Source organism: Octopus sinensis, linkage group LG14 (genome assembly GCF_006345805.1).
Source record: "Octopus sinensis linkage group LG14, ASM634580v1, whole genome shotgun sequence".
In the NCBI taxonomy this organism is placed as follows: domain Eukaryota; kingdom Metazoa; phylum Mollusca; class Cephalopoda; order Octopoda; family Octopodidae; genus Octopus; species Octopus sinensis.
Window position 1 is genome coordinate 5,570,836 of NC_043010.1, and position 10,000 is coordinate 5,580,835.

Consider the following 10,000-nt stretch of genomic DNA (forward strand, 5'->3'; position numbering starts at 1 on the left):
AGCCTAGTCTCATTTAAATCAGTCGGGAATTTTGTTTATGAAGGAGTTTTCTATGTAAACATAAATATTGCATAATATATATATATATATATTTATTGTTAATCCAAACATGAAAACACAAAGAGAGAACACAACAACGCGAGGATGTGGAACAAGTATAGTGTTATTGGACGCTCAGGAAAGGAAAGAAAGGAGGATTTAAAAATGAAGCAGAGAATGGGTTGGGTGAAGGGTGGCGGGCAGAGGGAGGAGAGGAGGAGGTAAGCCTGGGGAAATTGGTGGTCAAGAGAGTGAAAGAGGGAGCGGGTGGAATGGATGGTGGCACGGATGAGGAGGTGGGAAGTATATATACTGAGTTTGCAGAATACGAAATAAAATACTTTTAAAATAAATGGTTTTAGTTAAATAAGGTTAACAGATTATTTATCAAGTCTTTACTGACAAAAACTACCCCAATTTCAGTAAAATTTCTGAATCAAAATGACTTAATCGAAAATGCTAATATAACATCAACTTTACTGAAAATGGAAATAGAGGTACATTTGATAACTTTCTAATTCTTTCAAAAAATTTTCATATTTAAACTGATTATATTTTGTATTAAAGGTAGTATTTTAAATGGACAAATAGTTTAAATTTATAATTTTGCCATCTTGTCATCAGCAAAGCAACAGGTAACCAGACTAGCAGAAAGAAAAGTTTTACTCATCCTTTTGCCAGTTTATACGTATATATATATATATATATATATATATATATATATATATATATATATATATATATATATATATAAATATATATATATATATATGTAGAGAGAGAGAGAGAGAGAGAGAGAGAGAGAGAGAGAGAGAGAGACTGTGGCCATGCTGGTGACCTAGCTTGAAGTATTTTTAGTTGACAGTATTGATCCCAGTGCCTAGTTTTGAAATCTGGTACTTATTCTATTGGTCTCTTTTGCTGAACCACCAAGTTATTGAGATGTAAACACACCAGCACTGGTTGTCAAGTGGTGGTGGTGGTGGTGGTGGTGGTGGGGCAAATACCGACACAAGGACATTCACACATAGATATACATAAATATATATGACAGGCTTCTTTCAGTTTCCATCAACAAATCCATACACAGGGCTTTGGTAGGCCCAAGAGAATAGTAAAAGATACTTGCTCAAGGAGCTGCACAGCGGGGCTGAACCCAGAACCATGAGGCTGGGAAGCAAGCTTTTTACCATATAGCCATACCTGCACCCATATATGATCATATATATATTTATATGTATGTATATATGTATGTACGTAATATGTATATATATATATACACACACACATATACATGGATATCTTTCCTTGATATGTATAAATGTATGTGTAGTGTTAAGAAACACACATACAGAAGTGTAGTAGAGATGATAAAATGCTTTCAGACACAACTGAAACGCATATCCTAATATACAAATCAAATGCTTGGCAGACCACTACCTTACATCATTGCATTAAGAGGCTGAAACCTTATATTTTTCCATAGATTTATCTGTAGATTCTTGTTCGCCACTATCCCCTATGTTGTGAGTCACTTGAAACAATCTTAAAGTCTTGCAGAAAAATATGGATAAGGAAGTATAGAAAGTCCATAAAACAAAAACAAATACTTGTGACTTTGGTGTAAATTTTGGGTAGAGCTAAAGACTTCAACACTAGTTTAGAAAAGAAATATATATTTACAGAATAAATACAACGTAAAAGAATTGAGTAACTGTATCCTCTGTGTGTTTTACAAGTGGGATTTAATGTCTGAACGCATATATTTTAAATGCCAGTTCTGAATTTTTCCTCTTCGGGGTTTTGTCATTGGATCAAGGCCCTGGTTTTTATCTTGATATACAAGTGATGGCAGGTATTATGCAACAATTTATCATGATCATGATTAATTATTACGCAAAAGGCATCCAATGTGGGTTCCTTGTGTGATATATGGAGATCGTAATGTTTTGCATCTGTGTATATGTAACACACACACACATACATGCACACACATTCATATATACACATACAAATACACAAATGAATATATATATGTATATATATATACATATATATATATATATATATATATAGAGAAGAGAGAGAGAGATAGATAGATAGATAGATAGATAGATAGATAGATAGATAGATAGATAGATAGATAGATAGATAGATAGATGAGTGTATTTTTCCCTTGTTAACAATTAACACGAAAAAATAGATAAATAGTTACCAGGGGTAGCAAAATATCTCACAAGTAAAGAGGTTGTAACTCCTTGTTTTTAAAGGAATTTTTTGTATAATATATAAATAAATAAATGGAGTTTAACGCAGGTATAATTCAAATACTTTTACCTCTGACACATGTTTCGAAGATTTCACTGATATTATTCCAAAGGAATAAATGGTGTAAAACAATGTTATCTTCTCTTCAGAGAAATGAAAAGATATTTTAACAGAAAATGATGGATATGTATAGTGATTTACTGAACGCTATTAATATTGTTTGAAAAAACGTTATATGATATAACATCAGAAGTAGCCTATAGAAAGAGGAGGGATATTTTTTTAGTGAATGTTAAATATAAAAAGAAAATTAATGTCTAAATTATATATAATGATAGAGATTCCTTATATGAACTAAAGGTGTGTTTTTGCCAATGTTTACATCGGTATGCACACTCTATAATCATGTTTACTAGGGGATTTATAGAAAAAAATAATGAAAAATACTTCAGAATTACAGAGAAGACAGAATTCCTTGCCTTTATCATAAGGTATCGAGATTGAGAGAATCAACCATTCTAAATTAAATTGTTCATTATGGTCTTTTAGATCCCAAATTAATTTACTGAGCCCCATACTGTTACGTTTATTCTTATCCCTAATTGTTGAGTAATGAATAGAAATTCTTTTAGACAACTGTAATGACATGCTTCCAATGTAAAATCGTACTTTATTATGGTTACTTATTTTACACTGGTATATAGAATTTTTAATTTTAGAGTTACTTGACAAATTTAATTCTGCTGGAATTGACTTCGGATACAATAACCTTGTTATCAATATTTCTAGAGGGATGTATGATATTAGCTAAATTAATATTAGTATTAGTAAATGTATTAATATTTAACAGGTTGTTATTATGTGAAGAGATAATTTGTAAGAGATTTTTTTGTGTTGGAAAAACCAATCCTAACCGTATGTGAATTGATAATAGAGTAATACCTAGAATTCTTTAGAAAATTCCTAATAATAGCTTGACGAAACAGTAATGGGAAATTAGATTTAATTTGACTCCCATATGGAATAATTAACCAAATATTTTTACTACTATTTATCTTATTTTTAGTGTAATTATTTTTGAAAGCCTTACATTTACTTTTAGAATGATAATAAGATAAATAGTAGTAAAAATATTTGGTTAAATATTGGCTGCATTCAAATGACTGAAACAAATAAAAGAGTAAAAGAATATATACAAATATATATATATATACATGTACATAAATGTATATTTATGTGTGTGTATACATGCATACATACACATACACACACAGATATACATACATATGGAAAAAGACAAATGGCAAGAGAGCAAGAGATTGATAGATGTATACATAAGTATGTATATATATACATATATGTGAACATATAATATATGCATACATGGGAGGGGGAGGTGTGCTTGTGTATGTGTGTGTGTGTGCGTGTGCGTGTGCATGTGCGTGTGTGTGTTTTAGTATATTAAATGCATTGGTGAGCAATAACCTCATTAAGCATCTGATCTCAAAGTGAAGTCCAGTAATCAACAATGGTTGACTACATTTTCAAGGAATCAAATAACAGAAAACTTTTGCACACTTGACTTTTTGAAAGTTTGTATTTTGTTCAGCTGAGTTGATACCAACTGTTGGTGCCAGAAATTTGTTCCAATTGTTTGTGGCTGAGTGCTGGAAGCTTCTGTTTACAGTGAGGCCTTTCGTATCAAGTTTAGGGAATGAATGTAATAGCTTGAATATGCCGGTCCTTGTTCTACTACTATTACTACCACCATCCCCACCACCACCACCTCTGCTGCCACCACCATTATTATTATTAACAAACTAGACTCATGTGGTTAAGAAATAAGGAGTCAACTTCTGTTCTCGCAAACATGCCTGCATCTACGTTAAACTGGCTGAATTGTGAGAGTCAGCAAGAAAATGCATAGTGGCATTTTTTTTTATCCTTTATTCTTATTTCTTTACTACCCACAAGGGGCTAAACACAGAGGGGACAAACAAGAAGAGACAAACGGATTAAGTCGATTGTATCGACCCCAGTGCATAAGTGGTACTATTTAATAGACCCCAAAAGGATGAAAGGCAAAGTCGACCTCAGCGGAATTTGAACTCAGAACATAGTGGTAGACGAAATACCACTAAGCATTTCGCCCAGCGTGCTAACGATTCTGCCAGCTCGCTGCCATCCTTTTCTGATCCTTTATGTTCTGTTTTCAAATCCCACTAAGGTCAACTTTGCTTTTCAGTATTACATGGTTGATACAGTAAAGTACCAATGAAATACTTGGGTAAATCAAATCAATTAAGCCCCTCCCATTAAAATTGCTGGCCTTGTGCCAAAATTTGAAGCAATTACTTGAAAAATCATCCAAGCAATTAGGGGAATCTCATAAAGGAGAATACAACAGGTGACTTGTAGTTTGAATTGTTCCATAGTCACAGAAAAATGAATCCAGAGTGTATCCCCTTTTCACATTGGTATCACCGTGTTTTGTTTTATGACTGTTTTCCACTCTAGCTTATATAAGACAAAACTTGTTGGAAGCAGCTGTTCTATGGTTGGATGTTCTTGCAGTCACCAACCCTTAGCTGATATCCAAGCAAGGTATCATTTTTCATTCCATTGATCCTCACAGGTGCATGGCTCAGTGGTTAGAGTGTCAGTGGTTGCGAAGTGAACTTTGAAACCACACAGCCATTTATGCACCTCTTCTTTGACCAAATTCGGAGCAGAATTGATTAAGATATTTCCATTCTTTCATTGTGGAACTTGGAACCTTTCACAAATTTTTCCTTTGGTTCCATCTTCAAATCAAGCATCGGAGAAATATTTACCAGTCTTTCATTCCACAATTTTAAACAGGTTGATTTTTTTGGAAATATCTACAAGTCAACTAAATGTATATTTATGTGTGCACATACATGCATACACACACACACACAAAGAGGCAAATGGCAAGAGAGCAAGAGATTGATAGATGCATACATATGTATGTCTATATACATATATGTGAATATATAATATATACATACATGGAAGGGGGAGGTGTGCTCATGTATGTGTGGGTCCATCTATAAGTCAACTATTTTTTATCTGTGAACGACTTTGATTCCTATTTTATTTGTCTGAACCTTCATATGAAGTTTTAAAAAATTCCCATTTTATTTTTATAATTAATTCAGTTGTGTCTGGGTAGAGTCATTTTCTTTTTGTGCCTTATAATGTAACACACTCACTGGTAAAATTTTCGTTGCATCTTGCAACCTTTTCAATAGTCTTGAGAGTCAAGACTTTTGAAAAGGTTGCAAGACGCAACGAAAATTTTAGGAAAATATAAATAAGAAATAAGTGGAAATTTTACCAGTGAGTGTGTTACATTATAAAGCACAAAAAGAAAATGACTCTTCCCAGACTCAACAGAATATGCTTCAACACATGAACTCATATAAAGAATCTTGCAAAAGCAAATCCAAAAACGAAATATGTTATAATTAAGTTTTATTCAGAATAGTATTTAAAGCTTGTTAAAATATTTTGTGCACTGTAGAAATATAACCAAGGTATTGCACTTAAATTTTACCAACAAAATCTTTTATGGGCTCACAAAAGCCAAATGGATCCCAGTTGAGAACCACTGATCTACAAATACAGTGGAGTTTTTTCTTGATTTCCATCAAATTTTTCCCTTCTTTGTGCGTGTGTGTGTGTGGTGTGTGTGTGTGTGTGTGTGTGTGTGTGCATGTATGTGCATGTGTGTGTGTTGATATCTACATAACATAAGATTGTTCAATGTGGTTCATTCTCTGGTGGCATTATAATTCTGAATTCAGATGGGTTGCAGCTTGCAAACATTTCCAAGAGTCATATTATTACAATATCCTGTCTCATGCCATGCTAAGCTGTTATTGGCAGACTTTTTCATTATATTTCATCAGCATTTTTTTTTTTTTTTTTGCAGCCACAACCTTATTCAGCTTCTATAATCTTGAGAGTTATTTTATATCTATACTTTTTATTTTTATTTTACAATTATCAGATTTCTTTTTTTTTTTTTTTTTTTTATGAATTCAGTAAAGTGAGTTTGGTATGTGAAATATTCATTCACTGCAGACGTGTGTATAGTGTGTTGCTTCAGTCTTTGTAGAAACTGCAGTTCTTTCTGTAAAGCACCTTGTTTACAATTTCCATCACAAAGCTTCAAATTCTCTGTGTGTAAATAAATATCAGTGTGTTAGTGAGATAGGGAGGATATGTTCTTCTCACAGCAGGTTGCTATTTATTGTAAGATTTGTATTTGTTTACCATATATATATATATATATATATTATATATATATATATATATGGTATATACAGACATACATACATACATATATATATATATATATTTCGTTTTTGGATTTGGTTTGCAAGATTCTTTATGTGAGTTCGTGTGTTGAAGCATATTCTGTTGTGTCTGGCATGTATGCATGTATATATGTATACACACACATAATACGCACACATACACATACATACACCTATATATATATATATAAACTAAAGGAATTAACATATTATATGTATACTCTATGAGTATATGTGTGTGCATATCTATCATAAAAAATCCATTGTGTCTGTCTGTCTGTGTGTCTTCTAGGATCTCGGGCATCCTCCATCTGATTGCGCTCAAATTTGATATGTAGATACCGATGGTATCAGGGCGTGTATAAAGTCTTGAAAAAATTACAAAAATTGATTCTAGGTGAGAATGTGATCGATAAAGTCATGGGAACATGCATTTGTACACACAAGTACATCAGCTGTTGCGATCGATACTACATGTACGCGAGAAAAATACACGTGCAGTTTGCGCAAAAAAAACCAACTGGCTTGAAATAATGCCACAAAATGCAGTATATTTAAGAGACCAAAAAAGTAAGATGCAAAAGAGATATTTTCTTCAAACTTGGCATGAAGGAAGGAAAGACTATTTGGTTTCTCAAGAAGTTTTTTTTTTTGCCTTAACTTCGTTTAACAAAACCCAAAATTTTATAGAAATAAAGGCATGCCTAATTAGTTTTAATGAAAAGAAAATACTAATTGCTTTTTATTCAGCAGATATGATTCAGCACCATCCATTGGTCGGGGGCGGGGGGCGTTTTGCTCATATATATATGGCCAAGCAGCAGAGTCCAACAGGTTCAGATGACACCATCCTATTCCCATTTAAAATCCTATACCCATTTAACCATTCTGATCTAGATACACAGCTGAAAACTTTGAGGAGAGAAGATAGTTGCGAAAAGTCACCCTAGTGGGAGAGTAGGATAGAAACAGAAAGAATGAGAGAGACATTACATGTGTCCACACACATAAACAGGGAAAGAGAGGAGGGGAGAGACAGACAGAGGGAAGGGAGAGAGACATTGCTGAAACCCCCTTCGGTCATAACTGACCATAGGATTGCACCTAGAAAGTTACCCTCCCAGGCACAAGTCCGGGCAAGGTTGTTTATGGAAGACCAGCAGTCACCCATGCATACCAGCCTCCCCTCTCCATGCCACCAGTGTTATCCAAGGGAAAGACAAAGGGGCCAATACAGTTTGGCACCTGTAACATCACAACTCATTTCTACAGCTGAGTGAACTGGAGCAATGGGAAATAAAGTGTCTTGCTCAAGAACACAACATGCAGTCTGGTCTGGGATTCGAACTCACAACCTCACAATCGTAAGCCCGACGCTCTAACCACTGAACCACGTACCTTCAGAAGAGAGACATTACTGATTCATAGGAAGAAAACTGATAGAGAGAAAAGAAACATTAAAGTGAGAGAGATGTTAAAACATTTGATGTTAAAGAAGTGTGTAAAATTAGTGATGCCAAATAGGAAATGCCAAAATGGTTATGCCAAAATGTCTCATACATGCCAGAAGGTAGTGGTAAACTTGGAAGCTGTTTAATTCTGCCATCCAAGAAGGCCAAGTCAGGATTTGCACTCAAAATACAAAGAGTTGGAACAGATACTACAAGGTATCCAGTCCAACATTCTTACAGTTCCATCAATTCACGAACCTGAATTGATACATTTTTAGCAAACCCAGAAAGGATGAAAGCAAAATTGACTGTGGCAGAAAGAATCAGGGTACAAAGAATCCAAACAAATGCCATCAAATATTATGTCTGATGCTCTTCAGATTCCACCATTTTATCACTTGGTGGAATTCCACACAGTTTTCATCTACCCAATTTCGTTTAACAAGGCTTGGATTAAGGCAAAGTCATGGTAAAAAAAAACGCTTATCCTAGCAGTGAATAGTGTTTGCCCAATGCAGACCAGCTTCTCATCCCTCCCCTCTCCCCTCACCCACCACTACTACTATCTATGCTGCTGTGTTCAAGATCCCATACTGGGGAAGTTAAACATAGGACATGATGAATGCAAAACAACAATGCTATAATGTCACAAATTTGGTGGTGGCAGTGGCATTGGTAGTGGTGGTTGTGGTGGTGGTGGTTGGTGGTGGTGGTGGTGGTGGTGGTGGTGTTAGTTGTGGTGGAGGTGGTGGTGGTGGTGGCGGCGGTGGTGGCAGTGGTGGTGGTGGCAGTGGTGGTGGTGGTGGTGGTGGTGGTGTGGTGGTGGTGGCAGGGATGGTGGTGATGGTGGTGGTGGTGGTAGTGGTGGTGGTGTTAGTGGTGGTGGTTGCGGTGGTGGTGGCAGGTATGGTGGTGGCAATCAGTCTTCTAAATCGAACCAAGAAATCAATTTTTCCATTTGTTATTCAACTTCCTGATTTTAATTGTCATTTGCCACTCGTAACTGAAATGTCACTGTTTCTCAGTGATATGACTGGATTTGAACACGGAATGCACAACACCGGAACAAGACACTAAAAGACACCTTGTCTGATGCTACAAGAATCCCACCAATCCATCAGTCACGACTGGCCCCTTTTTTTTTTTATTGACCCTGAAAGACTGGGAAGCAAACATAACCACAAATTTTGTAGTAGAGTGTAGTTATTTTAATTACACCCCACACCTAGTATTTGACTGATATTAATTAATTAATGTGTTTATTTTTTATGACATCATTAACTGCACATCTCCAAGAGGCTAATTACTGATTTCTGGAATTTCTGATACTGAGAGCAAGAAGTGGGTGCTGCCTGTGTTAAATTCTTCACCACTGTTTTTCATATCCTTGTGGGTGTTAAGTACACGCATCGTTATCCTTATCCGCATCATTATCCTCATCATAATCATTATGCCATCGTCATTGTGGCCACTATCTACGTCACCACTGTTGCCTCCACCATCACCATCATTGTCATCATAATCATCCTTATCATCATCATCATCATCATTGCTGTCATCATCACCGTCATCGTCACTGTCATTGTCATCATCACCAACATCATCATCATCATCATCGTCATCGTCAGCAGATGGCTTCCCTTTGCATACATGGATTGGAAATATATATATTTCTTTACTACCCACAAGGGGCTAAACACAGAGGAGACAAACAAGGACAGACAAAGGGATTTAGTCGATTACATCGACCCCAGTGCATAACTGGTACTTAAATTATTGACTCCAAAAGGATGAAAGGCAAAGTCGACCTCGGCGGAAAACACACATACCTGCTCCACTGGCCAAGCAGCAGAGTCCAACAGGTTCAGATGACCCCATCCTATACCCATTTAAAAT

General features: G+C 35.4%; 1 protein-coding gene across 1 annotated transcript in view; it reads right to left on the minus strand.

The window, feature by feature from the left end:
* The window catches only part of LOC115219541 (protocadherin beta-13), a 109,538-nt gene that overhangs the window by 87,087 nt on the left and 12,451 nt on the right, over positions 1 to 10,000 (minus strand). The gene's annotated exons all lie outside the window — the stretch shown is intronic.